Source organism: Sarcophilus harrisii, chromosome 3 (genome assembly GCF_902635505.1).
Source record: "Sarcophilus harrisii chromosome 3, mSarHar1.11, whole genome shotgun sequence".
Taxonomy (NCBI): Eukaryota; Metazoa; Chordata; class Mammalia; order Dasyuromorphia; family Dasyuridae; genus Sarcophilus; species Sarcophilus harrisii.
Window position 1 is genome coordinate 39752963 of NC_045428.1, and position 15253 is coordinate 39768215.

Below are 15253 nucleotides of genomic sequence, written 5' to 3' on the forward strand. Positions count from 1 at the left end.
TTAGGCATTCATTCTCTCCCTTCCCACCCCTAATGTTGTTCTCACCTCTTTGTCTCTAGATTTCCATATACTTTTATTCCCCTTGATTTGTTTTATGGAAAAACAGACTACAGATTAAGGATGAAAAGTTGAATAGCTTAGTCAAAACCTATAGTCAAAACCAACCTTTGAAATGATACACAATAGTCATTCCAAGGTAGTTTGTTTTATCTCCTTTCAGAATTGGGCTTCTCTTGGACCCCTCCTTTTCTGTCTTAGTCAGGCACAGAACCAACAACCTCCCTTTAGCTTGTAGACTCCAAGGTCAACTGGAGGTAAAACCCTTGTGGCGGCAGGTGAGAGAGCACGCTAAGTTACGGGATGGGAACTCTTCTATAGTATCACTGAGAGGTCAAGGTGTTCATCCCAGCCGATTTTCATAGGTTGCTTCATTAAAAATTAAGATTCAACCACACTACAAAACAGATTGGCAGGCTGCTAGAAATTGTTATAAATAATTTATCAACGTGCCCATTCTGATTTCTTCCAAATGCCCTCTTTGTTATTTTTAGTACAAAAGAAAGCATATCTCACTACAGGGCTCAGTGGAGTCAGAGGAAAACCACTGAAGGCCATGCAACCAAATTTCTGTACTGCAAAAGTGACTTTGCATTGTGAGTCCCCCTTAATCTCCAAATTCAAATCACGTGTCCAATTGGCAACTGACATTTCCTCTCCCTTAAAGTATTAAGAAAGGGGAAAGAAGTGAATTATCTTCATTTTATAATTAAGTCAATAGCAATGATGCAAAATGAAGGTAAATATTTTGGCTTCTGGAAGGTGGTCTCATCCCAAAATGGAAGGAAAGAGAGAAGAAAAAGAAGAAGGGGGAGGAGGAGGAGGAGGGGAGGGAGAGAGAGGGAGAGAGAGACAGACAGAGAGAGACAGAGAGAGAGAGAGAGAGAGAGAGAGAGAGAGAGAGAGAGAGAGAAGGAAGAAAGAAGGGAGAGAAGAAAACTTTTTTTTTTAATTTGAAGATTCCAATGATCAATATAGACAAACCTTCAAGTAAATAAATCCAAATAAAATCCAAAAGTAAATTCTTAAGTTAGTCATTTGAAATTTGGCACCTATATTCCCATAGAAAAAACATTGTGAATGGTGACTGGGTTGAGCCCACCTAGCCTTTCAATGATCCACAATGTAGATGAACTATAGTACTATTTTAATTGTACCTGGGAACTGAACCACCATAATATTATTTCTGTGGGAAGATATCTTCTTAATTTTAGATCAGGATATCAGAAACTCAGTGAGATAATGTGTCTTAAGAGATTTGCAAACTTTAAAGCTCTAATTCACTGTCAGATATTCTTATTAGCAAAGGATTTCAACAGGTAGATGGTAAAAAGAGGGTATTTTAGGGGGAATAATGTGAACAAAGTCTTGCAGCTTAAAGAGAATAAATGTTTTGGAACAGATAGTGATGCAGTTTGTTAGAAAAATAGAATGTACACAAAATTTTTATAAGAGATCCAGTTATAAAAATGGTTTGTGAACAAATCACAGAGAAGTTGTATTAGTAGCCAATGGAAAGAGAAGAAACAGCAGATTGTTCTAAGCACCAGCATATTTAGGACCAAGGGGTTCGTGAAAATTGGCCAACTAGGGGCAATGAATGGACAGATACGGCCCTTATATTGTTCTTCACATCCAGTGTGGTAGGGTTAGAGAACCAAGTCACAGGGAGTCACATCTCCATCTTTCCAAGTTCCAGAATTTTCAACAACTTAACAGATAGCTGTTATGTCTCCTATTTGGAACATTATTAGGTTAGAGTAAATTCTTAGAGAAAAAACCTGTATGGTGACTAGGTGCTATCCACAGAAGCAGTGTCCACAGCAGATGGAGGTTTGGGCTGAGAATCAAGAAGACCTGGCTTCTTAAGTTAGTGACCTTTTTGGCTCTCAATTTCTTCATCATAAAGTGGTAGGATTTGATGAGCAGCTAGGTGGTACAGCACATAAAATAATGAGTCTGGAGTCAGGAAGATTCATCTTTCTGAGTTCAATTCTCTGATTTTGGGCAAGTCTCATCCCTGTTTGCCTCAGCTTTCTCGTCTTTAAATGAGATGGAGAACAAAATGGCAAACCATTCAGTATCTCCAAAGACCCCAAATTTAGATCATGAAGAGCCAAACATGACTGAAAATGCCTGAACAACAGGAGGATTTGGTACATCCCTTCAACTATGATTTATTACTTAATGATATTTAATTAATCCTATGATTTATTATTTAAACCAGCCCACACCTTAAAGCCCCATATAGATGTCAATCCCTATTACTATGGTAATTATTGTAATTATTAATGTGCATAGTGGATGCTCAATAAATATTTTTGGATTTGACATATGTTACTACCAGTTCACTTTACCTCATAAAGGAAAAATGAAATCCATTTCTGTATTCTGAAAAATCTAATAAATCAATAATTTGTATTAAGAATCTTTATTCTAGGACAGTTAGGTGGCACAGTGAACAGATTACTGGCTCTGAATTCAGGAGAACCTGAGTTCAAATCTGAGTACTTATCCAAGGCTGACTCCAAAAAAAAATCTGTATTCTCAGAATGAGATCCAAAAAGGACCTCAAAAATCACTGTTCTCTCTAAAACACAGAGAAAAACATCATGTTTCAGTAGCATGGAGATTTTTTCTTTTAATTCAAAAGAATTATGCTTATCAATATGTTCTTAAGCAAGTCATTTCCTGAGCCTAAAACATATATTGTGGGACTCTGGGCTTTAGTTTTCTCATCTGTAGGAGAAGATTGGAATGGGTTCTCAGATTTCTGCCAATTCTACCTCTATGATCCTCAATAAAACATCCCTTCTCTGGGACTCAGTTTCTTCAGCCGTAAAAAAGAGAAGGGTTAGACAAGATGCTTTTTATGATCTCTCCTATCTTTAGACAAGTTTTAAGGCAGGGCTTCCGGATTCCCTTGTTTTTAGCAATGCCTTATTTATATTCTTAATAATAAGAGCCAAGGACTAAAGACACAGATGCAGCAGCTCCGAGGCTGCTCTCCCTCACTCCCTCTTCTCAGGGGGGATGGGTAGGAAGAGATTGGGGTCCTGGGACTACAGGAAAGCTTCAGTGGCTGGCAACCTCCTCCATCTATTTGGCAGGTGAGCCCCAGGTGACCTAAAGACCTCTTGTTTTTGATCTGCCAGCCGAGAGCCTTTGTTTGTTCCCAGCATGCTTTCTCCTGGTGTTTGTTTTTTCTGCTTTAGTTTCCTGTCCTGTTTGGGAATTAGTTCTTCAGTATTTGTTCTGTGTACTTTGTTTCTGATGATTGTTGTACTATTCTATACCTGAAGACTAATGTTCTCTATTTATTTTATAGTTGGTGGGAGTGAGAGGTTAGAGATGTGTTTGGGGTACAAATGAGAAGGTCAGAGAGTCACTTGTGAATGCAAATCAATGTGAAGGGGAAATATGATTCTTGGTGAGAAACAATTCTATGTGGCTCCCTTATATTCGAAATGATGTCTGACAAACTAGCTGTGGTACAGCACTGATGTATTTGTTTATTTGTTAAAATTTGAAGAGAGAGAAAAAGAGAAAAGAAAAGTAGAAAAGGGGAAGAGAGAAGAGAGAAAAACAAGGAGACACATAGAGAAGAGAGAGACAGAGACAGAGAAGAGAGACAGAGGCACAGAGACACAGAGAAACAAAGAAACAGAGACAGAGAGGAAGAAGAAAAGGAGAGAGAGGAGAGTGGAAAACAGAAAGGAAAGAGAGACAGAGACAGAGAGACACAGAAAGACAGAGACAGCAACACACACACACAAATACTTATTAGCAATTCAATACATATTTACTAAATGCCAACTATGTACCAGGTTATATATTAGGCACTGGAGATACAAATGCCAAATCAAAATCATCCCTCTCCTCAATGAGCTTATATTCTCATTAATCAGTGACTCATTCGTGGGTCTGATAGCCCTTAATACTCTGTCATTTCTTACCAAGCTTTAATCACTGAATGGATGCTACCTCTGTCAAACAGACTTGTTAAAGACCTTAGTATAAAAAGGTCCAGAGCCATCTCCAGTTGCCTTGATCTATATCTGGACATCGGACCCAGAGGGCTCTGGAGGAGAAAGTGGGTCAGATGACCTTGCATAGCCTTCCCTTGCTTAAATTCAATTCACTTGCATGTCAGGACATCATCTCCCTGATGTCATGGCCCTCTTCAAGAATGGAGCACAAACAATAACCACCTCAGTTCTCTATTCCTACTAATGCAGGCTTGATTTGTCATGGGTATAAGAAGGGAGGGAAGAGAAAGGAATGAGCATTTATTAAGCACCTAGTGTGTACTAGCCATTGTGCCAAATGTTTCACAAATATTATCTCACAAGAAGAAATTAAAACCGTCCTGAGTCTGGCCACAGATATTAAGCAGATGGCTCTCCATAACGAACAACTGAGGAACATTCCTGATTAGAAAAGAACTCTATAATGGCAATCATTGTGGGATTATTCTTTAGTTTGAAACCCAGTTGTCCTTTCTCATCCATCCTATTTCCATTCCCTTTATCATTTAAAGGTACAAGGAAACATTCTGGAAATTGTAAAATATTATTAGCTTCCTAGAGGTGGAGAGGGTGACTAACAGAAAGAATGGGAAAGACATCAAAGAAGGAAAAGCAGGATGTGAACCCTGATGCTCTCTGATTTATACAGGTCCAACTGAATGTTCAATTCTTTTCTTTTACGCCAGAGTTTAGCTCAGGGTGCATTTAGGGTTAGTTTCTTAATTTATAAATATTGGAAAATTTCAAATGATCTAGAATGCTGAATCAAACCCAAATCAACATCTTTGTCAGCAAATAATTAAGTGGACTGACCACATGTGAAAGCCCATGTTCCAAACCCCTTGAAAGTATCTATTAACAGTTTAGAATCCTTACTATACAGTCAATAAAGCCAGCTACCTAAAAGTCTCTACTAAGCTATCCAATTTAAGCCATAGCTTGTATTTTCAGGCAATTAAACTATAATTTAAATTTTGCTGTAAAATTTTTTTTCTGGCATGTCCTAATAGTATGAATTAATGAAAATTTGTTGAATTTAAAACTTGGTTTTTGTGAGGGTCCAGTGACATCAAAATCCACAAAATCAACTAGATATAAAGTCTTCCTTTCAATATTCAGATATTAACCTATTGTGGATACCCTGGCTAGCCTCTTGTCACATCTGACCTTAACCATTGTAATAGAAGCCATGTTGTTTCCAGAATCTCCTCTCTGTTACTAAAATAATTTTCCTAAATCATAAATTATGTTCTTATTTTTTAAAAAAATTCAGCAACTATCTTATTGCCTCTATATAAATTCTTTATCCTGACATTTCAGATCTACTAGAATCTAGTCTCAGTTTACCTTTCCTGTCTCAGTTCACATTAGTTCAGCACACATACTCAGTATTACAGCAAAGTGAACTGGGAGCTATTCACCAACCTCACCATTCAATAGCCCACCTCTCCATATTTGCATAAGATATCCTCCATGTCCAGAATGCTTTGTGTCTTCCCCTTCCCCTCAAAGAATCCTTTTCCTTCAAGACTCAGCTCCAGTTTCACTTCCCCAGTGAAACCTTTCCTATCCTTCCCAGGAGTTAGTATTCCCTCCCTCCTCAAATTACCTTGTATTTTACTTATCTCTGTACATGTTGCGTATCTAGTAAGCTGTAACCTTCCAAAAAGTAGAGACTGTTTACATTTTGTCTTTGTGTCCCTGGAACCTAGCACAGTGCCTTATATATAGTAAGTCTTAAAAAAGTGTTTCTTGAAAAGATTTAATGAAATGATTCAATTCAATTGATATTGCGTCTGATCAAATAACTTTAATTATTCTTATTCACCATGATTGAATCCATTACAGATTTTTGGTGACTGGGTTGATGATATTGTTTTTGTAGTGGTGGGGGTAGTGGTGATGGTAGTGATGTGTGTGTCTATACGTGTGTGTTTTACATTCAGTGTTTGGAGAAAACACAGAAAGACAGAGAGAAAAAGAAAGAGAGAAGAAAAAGGAGGAGGAAGAAGAGGAAAAAAGTAAAGGAAGAAGGAAGAAACAGAAAGAGAGAAAGAGGGAAAGAAAGAAGAAAGGAAGAAAAAAAGGATGAATAAAGAAAATAGAGAAAGGAAGAGAGAGGGAGAGAAACAGACACACACAGAGATCAGAGACAGAAAGAGACAGACAGAATGGGTATTTATGTATGTGTATATATCACTAGAATTGGATAAGCAGAATGGAGATTGTATGACTGTAGTTCCCTGTCTTATCCATACTGACTCAAATTGTTTAACTACCAAAACAGCAGAATTTACTATAGCCCAGTAAAGTGCTTCCACAATACCAGAAGCCATCATCAAACATAATCTTACCTAATTCTATTTGGTTCTAAGAGAAGTGAGTTGAACAAAGACAGTTCTTGTTTTATCCCTGGAATGAGAAGAGAAATCAGAAGAATCAGGTTGAGCCGTGAACTTTGTCTTCCCATCTCCCTATCTCCTGACCCAACTCTCTCTTTCCCTCTTCTCCCCTACCCTTTTTTATATTTTTCCTAGTTTTGTTTAATTCGAGTCTATAAATGGACAGACATTTATGTAGGGAATGGCTCCAATCATTTCCAGTCAAGAAACCTATGAAAAAAAATCTGATTCCACAACAATAGTACTCCAGTTTTTGCTATGTAATTCAAGAGACTATATGGCATAATAGATAGAGCACTGGACTGGGAGTCTAGAAAATCTAGGTTTGCATTCAGATATTTCCTGCTTTTGTGGACCTGGGCAAGGCACAAAACACATAAATCTTTCTAAAAATGAAAGCAACAATCTCCATAGTATCCACCTCATATGGCTTATTGACAAAAGAGTTAATAAATAAATATTTATTAAATGTCTACTGTATTGTTAATACTGTGCCAAGTCCTAATGATAAAAAGAGGCAAAAGACAGTTTTTCATTCCCTCAAGAAGTTTATAATCTAAAGAGAAAATTTATGGGAAGTGTTGTTCAATTCTCAATATGCTACACAAATGTAATAATATGGAAAAATTAGAAACAAATTTAATAAATATATGACTGTTCTCTCCTACAAAACTAGGCACTCCTATACCCAGAATGTATCCTGAAGTTCTGGTTGCTGCAACTCAAGAAAACAGACATTCTGGAACTGGAAAATATCCAGAGAATAGAGACAATAATGAAAAATGTGGAAGATAATGTGCTAACTTATTCTATACAGCAATATTAATCTTTGGCAATCAATATATGTTTTTTAAGTACCAATACCCAATATGTATCCCTATAGTTCCGGTTGCTGCAACTCAAGAAAACAGACACTCTGGAACTGGAAAATATCCAGAAAATAAAGACAATAATGAAAAATATGGAAGTTATTGAGCTAATTTATCCATACAACAACCTTAATCTTTGGTAAACAATCAATACATATTTATTAAGCCCCTACTATGTGCCAGGTACATAAACACTGGTAAGCACTAGTGTGCTGTTTGCCCTTTGTTCTTGAAGAGGACTTTGACATCAAGGAGGTGATGCCATGGCATGCAAGTGAATTTATTTAAATGAGGGAAGGCTGGGCAAAGTAACCCGTCTTACTTTCTCTACCAAATCCATCTGGATCTGAAGGGAAGTTGTCGGAAGCCACCTTCCAGTGGCTGCTGGAAGTCTAACTCAGACCTGTAGAATGGATTTCTTCACATGAGAGGATGATGATGACACAAGGAGACTGAGGGGCAGTTGCGTTCTCTGACCTCCCCACTAAAAGGCAGTTGTGTTCTCTGATCTCTCTCCTCTTCCTTCTGCCTCCAATTTATCTCATTCCCAGTCCACAAAGCAACACCTGTGTCAGCAAAGGCTGCTTTGCAACTGCTTCAGATGCTATGATCCACAGCTGCAGAGCCACCAGGAGCACCCCTTCCACTGATGTACAGCAAATTACCCAGAGACAGACAAAGGTGAAGGAGCCTTTTGAGTTGATGTAGTGAATCTTCTTGATAACTAAAGCTATTCCAAGATGGAAGGGGCTTCTTTACAACAGGGTAGCCTGCCCTAACTTGGAGTCTTCCAGTAGAATTGGAGCACATATTCCTTAGCAGAGATGTCATAGAAATTTAATCCGCATATAAATGCAGATTAAACTTAAGTCCCTTCTATTGAGATCCAATCATTTTTAACCACTGAAAATGTAAAATGTGATATTTTATATATCACATTGTGATCATATCAACACTGATGTTTGGATATAGAAAATAAAACACGCTTAACATAGTTTGTTAAGATCTGGAATATCATCAGTGTGAGCAGAACCTCTCCATTAATATAGATGGCAATACCATCTATTCCTGAACAGACAAGAGTCAAGAGAGTCTGGGATTGAATCCTGCCTCTTATGCTTACCTGTTGTGTGACCTCAGTTTCCTCATCTGCAATAGGAGGGCAATAATATCTATTGTATCCATACCTCAAAGTTGTAAGAAACAAAGAGGTACATAAAATGCTTAGTTGAAAACACAGTACAGAAATGTCAGAGCCGGTCTTGTGATGATGATACTTTCTTATCTTTCTTTGTGAAGATCAGACATGCATTGTACTAGAATATGTCACTACCCTACCATTATTCTTTTACATTTAACGTTTTTTGGATTGTTGCACAAATGGATAAAATAACTGTTTTGTAGGTTCTCTAAGAGCATCCTCAGTACAACTCCAGGAGTAAATAAGATGATATAGGTAATATGAACTTCATTTTTTTTTATCAAATGACTTGAATTTCTTCTGTTAGGGTTTATTGAATGTTGAATGATTTTCACCACATATAGCTTGAAAATAATAAGTATCTGGGGTAGTGATTAAGGTGGATCTATGACACAGTAGATAGAGTACTGGGCCTGGTGTTAGGAAGATTCATTTTCTTGAGTTCAAATATGGCCTCGGACACTAACAGCGTGACTCTGAGAAAAGTCATTTAACCCTTTTTGCCCGAGATGGAAAAGGACATGGCAAACCATGGCAAAAAATCCAAAAAAATAGGGTCATAAAGAGTCAGAGATGACTAAAAAAATTGACTGAACAACAGGGATGGTGATATCTATTTACAAGTTTGCTGTTAAATTTTTACGAATGAATATTATGTCTGAGTGATCATGGAAATGTTTTGTATGTGATGATGCTTTCATTCCCCTTCACCTGTTAAATTCCCAAGATATTTTGAATTTGTTTGTATTATACAATTTTTTTATTCTAGTCTTTAAAAAACACTAAGCTCATGATGCATCATTTGACTACCAAGTTATATCCTGCTAAATATTCAAAAGGTACTCACCTGAACTGATAAACTGCATGGTTTCTATCATTTTCTTTTTTCATTGTAAACATAAGTTACAAGTTTACTTCCCATATCTTTAAAAGCATTATTAATTGTCTATGTATCTTTTAAATTTATCCCTCATGAAAATAACAAGTGGTTTTATTTTGCTGGTGTTATATAAAATGGAAACTATTTTCAAAGTCACATGATTAAGATTTGCATGAAATACAAAATCCTACGGGGTACGTTTTTTTGTTCCTTTTCCTCTTTCTTCTCAAAAATAAAAACAAAAATCACTTCTCTCAGAACAGCAAATGCAGAAGTAAAAGCCTTCTTCTCACAAAGTATCTCTCAAATGTATGAGAAGATCATATACAATCTCTGAATCATTTATTTTTTATGTTAAAGTTTTTTTTAATTTTTCAAAAGATATGTGTGGACAATTATTCAACATTAGCCCTTGCAAAATCTTGTGTTCCAATTTATTCCCTTCCCCCATGCTCTCCCCTATATGACAAGTAGTCTAATATGTGTTAAATATGTTAGAAATATTCTATCATTTTCTTGAATAATCTGCATTGATCAGTGAGTCCAGGTTCCATAAACCCTGAAAGTGGCAATGGGAAAATCATCCCAGGATAATACACCACGATCAAGTAGAATTTATACCATGAATGCAGGGCTGGTTCAATATTAGGAAAACTATCAGTATAATTGGCCATATTAATAACCAAATTAACAAAAACCATATGAAAGTGGCAATGGTTTGATCCTGGATTACTGTCCAAAATCCCTTTTTTTTTGCTATAAAGAAATGACTCGGCCATTTATTAAATAACAATTTGTGGATGTGTTGTTACTGGTCCACCTTCAGTTTCTCAAATATGGCACTATATTTCTTTTCTCCATACCTTTGTATTCTTTATCCCCCACACCTGGAATGCTCCACCTTTTTACTTCCACTACTTTAGCTTCACTGACTACCTGCCTGAAGACTCAGCTCAAAAGGTCAAAAGTCACCTACTCTAGGAGACTTTTTCTAGACCACTCAGCTTCCCCTTTTCACATGCCCCTCATCTACTTTGTGTGTGTGTATGTGTGATTGGGCATCTGTGTTTATTTACCCAGTTATTTATATGTTATCTCCTCCATTAGAATGTGACCTCCTTAAAAGCAGGGACTTTTCAGGCCTTTCCCTTAACAAGTACTTAATAAATACTTGTTGACTCAACTCCACTCAAATATATAGATGAGTGTTGCTGTGGATGGCCTTTTGATTCCACTCCTGTATGTAAAATTTCTCTCTCGCTCCATACAGATGTGTTGTTTTTGAGTCATTTCAGAAACATCCAACTCTTCATGATTCCATTGGGGATTTTCTTGGCAAAGATAATTGGAGGGCTTTGCATTTCTTTCTCCAGTTCATTTTACAGATAAGAAATTAATGGCAAACAGAATTAGGTGACTTGCTCAGGATCACATCTGAGGTCACATTTGAACCCAGGACAATGAGTTTTCCTGATTCCGGGTCTGGTGCTCTATTCATCATACCACATAGTTGCCCCACTAAACAGACACAAACCACTTGGTTACATTTGGCAAATGAACCTTCGCTATTTCTTCATAATCTAGTATCCATTTGTCACTAAAGCATTTCTGTAAGGTTTTATTGTATTTAATATATGTTCTGAGAACATTTCTCAATCCTCTTCTACTTTTTAAAATAAGGAAGTGTTGATCTTTCTATAGCTGCACTGAAGTGGTGAGTCAGATTCAATAAACATTGATTAAGTGTCAATGGGCTAAATACCATGCTAAGCGCTGACAATACAAAGAAAAGGCATAAAACAGTCCCTGTTCTCAAGGAGTTCCCAATCTAATGAAAAAAAAAAACATAAAAAGAACTTTAAAACTGATGAGGGGAGTTAAGTAAGAGTACCTCAAGCCAAGTAGAAAATAATGAGCTGTTGAGCTGACTGCACTCCCTCCTTAAATGATAGAGCATCTGGGAGGAGCTTTCCAATGTCCACCATCAATTCTCTCCAGTTGAAGGGCAAGAAAAGCTCCAGGAACAGGGATTATTGAGGAAATCCAATGAATTTCAGTGTAGAAATTATCCAGAATGATTTGTATCTGAGAACATGGATACCAAGAAAATATCCAACTGGGATATGATGAGTTCTGTGTTTCACTGATATTATATGTATTTGAATTAGGATACTTTTCAGATCTGTTATTCTCCATTTTACAGTCCTAAAGTGTATACTTGTTGGTATTGTGTAAGCATAAATTGTATTAAATATTGTCTTCCATACTTTCCTCCATTATTATCCTTATTACTATTATTATTCGTAGTATTTTGTGGCTAAAAGAAAAATCACCACCTGGAGGCTAATATTCTAGTCATTCATTTATTCAGGAAGCAGTTATTAGATAAGAGAGATAGAAAAAATTAAAAATAATCTCTATTTTCAAGGAATCTGACCCTCAGGGACCTTATCTCACAGAGATGACCCTTTTCTGAACTAAAATCATTCCCAGATGACCAGACACAATCAATTCAACCATGAACAGGTCAGTATTTAATGTCATTTGCATTTACATTCACTGCTGAGACATAGGTTTCAATGGCCTATATTTTGGGAAGCCAGGGAAGCACAGAGGGTCATCTCTGTGCCATGGTGGGCCATTAGTAGAAGACCTTCATGGAATAGTCATAAGTGACACCTGTAAGAGTATATGCCCCTGATATCTATCTAGCAATTGCCAGAATCAAAAGACCAGTCTGGTTTCTAGTTCTCTCTGAGGAAGCTAACTTCAGGAAGTTAACAGAAAGAAGTCTTTGTATACTTCTTTCTATACCAATCCATTCCTAGGTTATTATCTTCCTTAGGGTCAATTCTTTCTTTCCACAAGATAAGCAAAATTCTTTATGAAAAGAAAAATGAAGTTTTTCTGGAAAGAGAAAATGTCAGAAAATAATAATATATGTTTTTGACTTTTCTATAAATTATAATTTTATTTCATATAATAATATAATTTGAATTTATAGAGATCATAAAAATCATAGGATCATAGATTCATAGTTGGTAGAGATCTCAGACATGATTTAGGCTATGTTAAAATATACTTTAAAACATTTTCAGAATAACTATTTTGACCTTTTAAATTAATTTAGTGTTTCCCTCACTTGACAAAGTATGTTAGCTTGATATTTAATAAATTAATTACATGTATATTTCTACATATGAATTTTTTTTAAAAGGAAGAAACTCAAATCTAGTAAAGTTAAGTGACTTGCCCAAGATCACACAGGTAGTAAGAAGCTCAATCAAAAACTGAACCCAGATTTTCTGGGGCCAGCTCCAGATTGACTGTTTTTTCCACTGTATTATATTCTTCCTAATTGGAAGATGATTGATTTAATGAAGTCCAGTCTCCCTTCAAATGTTTGACAAACCCATCATTATCTTCTGCACTACTTATTACTAAAGATTTGTTTGGGTATAATTCAAAGGCATTTGAACAATCTTACTGCTATGATTTAATGTTTTCTCAGATTTCCTTTTGGTTCTGAAGAAATCACAAAGGAAACAACAGAAAACAACCTGGAGTTGACTGAGTCCCCAGGGCTCTGCTACTCTTTGAGTAACAGTTAAATAGATGAACTTGTCAAACATGAATGTACCTTAAATCATCCATCCATCCATTTACCCATCCATCCATCCATCCATCCATCCTTCCTTCCATCAATTAATTCATCCTTTCAAGCATGCATTCATTCATTCACTCAAATGTTTATTTATTCATTCAAATATTCATTCACTCAAGCATTCATTTAGTCATCCAATTATTTATTCATTCAAGTGTTTACTAAGGACCAGTTAAGTGCTAGAGACTGTGCTGGAGACACAATCAAAATGGGACAGTCACTGTACACAAGGAGTTTATATTCTACTAAGGCAGGAGGAAAGTATGAACAAATAAATACTATATGAATATATCTGTATATATATATATATATACACACATATATATATACATACATACATACTAAATATTAAAATTTTAGAGAGAGAATACTGGAAGCTAAGGGAAATTGAGGAAAGCATCATATAAGAAGTGAGACTAGGGCTGAGCTTCGAAGGAAGCTAAGGAATCCAAAAAGATGTTACCCTAGGCACAGAGGATGAGTCTGTCTATGGAAGCCTGAAATCATACAAGAAATACTAAGGTGAGAAGAGAAAACATAAAAATCAATTACATTTTTCTTCTCTCTTTGCTCAATGAAAGAAGAGAATGTCAAATTAAGATCTTACTACTTGAAGATGATGGCAAGAACTAAGCATAGAAGAGTAGATGGAAACAGAGAAAAATATATTTCTATTTTAGAAACTGGGAATCTAGGTAATGGGAGTTTCTGCCATGGGATAGAATAACTTGAAAAGTCCTTTTGTCACGTCATTTCATGAGTCAAACTGTAGTCTCAAACTATGAAAAAAAAATAGTATTTGTTAATTTCTTGACTCCAAAGGAAACATCAAGACAGGCAGAAGTAAGCCCAGAGAATGGTGCACCCCAACTTTTAACTCTGTCATATTTTAGGTGGCCATTGTCTGCTTTATTACTTACATAATGTTAACATTCTTTAAAAATGGGCAGATGGACCTCATTCAAGTTCTGACAGTAACTCTTTGTTATTGGTACAAATGGCTTCAGAGGTATTTAATTACCATTAGTAGTCATCCGTTTGCTCCTAGCTGGTGACATTTAGAATAGTAAGGAGGCAGCGTTCTTTGTGTCCAGTGAGTTCATAGAAAGTTAAACCTACTTTTGACAACAGACTCAAGCTTTGCTACCATTAACCCCTCTTCAGTTACTGGATGATGTGTTTGAACAGTATGAATGATTAATAGAGGCTAAATAGTCCAGTTTCTATCTTAAATCCCTTTTTGTTGTTGTTACCTGTCCAATGAACTGGGCAACTGGTGAGGTGAGTTCAGCTCAAGTATTAATCCAAAGTGGTCTTAACTCATTGCTTGTTTTGTCAACTTCATTTTCAAGAGAAGCAATAAATTAGTAGTCTACTTCTGATTAATTTTCCACTTAAGAGACTAATACCAGGGAACACAATTTCTGCACCTTGAAGTAAACTTTACCTTCTTGTCTAAACTATCTAAAGGAAACCATGATAAATGTAAGTCCTTCAGAATTTTCCTGAGTCACATACTGGATCTACATTTACATAGGAAATGTTTCATCATTCACATTGAAGGAAAAACTCATGTCTAGAGATATGAAAGGCATTGTCCTATTAGCTTTCTTAAGAGACACTTAAGTTTTTGAGTTCTCCAAACCGATCATTTGCAGAAGATATATAAAAGAACCAGACATATATCCAACAAATGTCAACAGGAAATGAAAAAGTCCCATATACGGAGCAAACTAGAAAAAATGTCTCTTTCAGTTGAGAACCAGTTAAAATTGTGATAGATGAACATAATGTATTATTGTATCATGAGGAATAATAAATATTAAGAATATGGAAAACTTGAGAGTCCTTTTATGAGTTTAAACAAAGCAAAGGCAAATAGATGGAGGGCACATAGAGTGGCAGACCCAAAATCAGCAAGATCAGAGTTAAAATCTAACCTTAGGAAAAAATATCTAATCTTAGATACTTCTAACAACTTCTGTCTGCTTCAGTTTCCTTATCGATAAAATGAGGATAATAATAACACACACCTCCCAGGTTCATTTTGAGGTTAATGGATTAATATTTGTAAAGCCTTTGCAACTCTTAAAATGGCATATAAATGTAAAAGTATGAACACTGATAGCTAGGTGGTACAGTGGATAGAGTG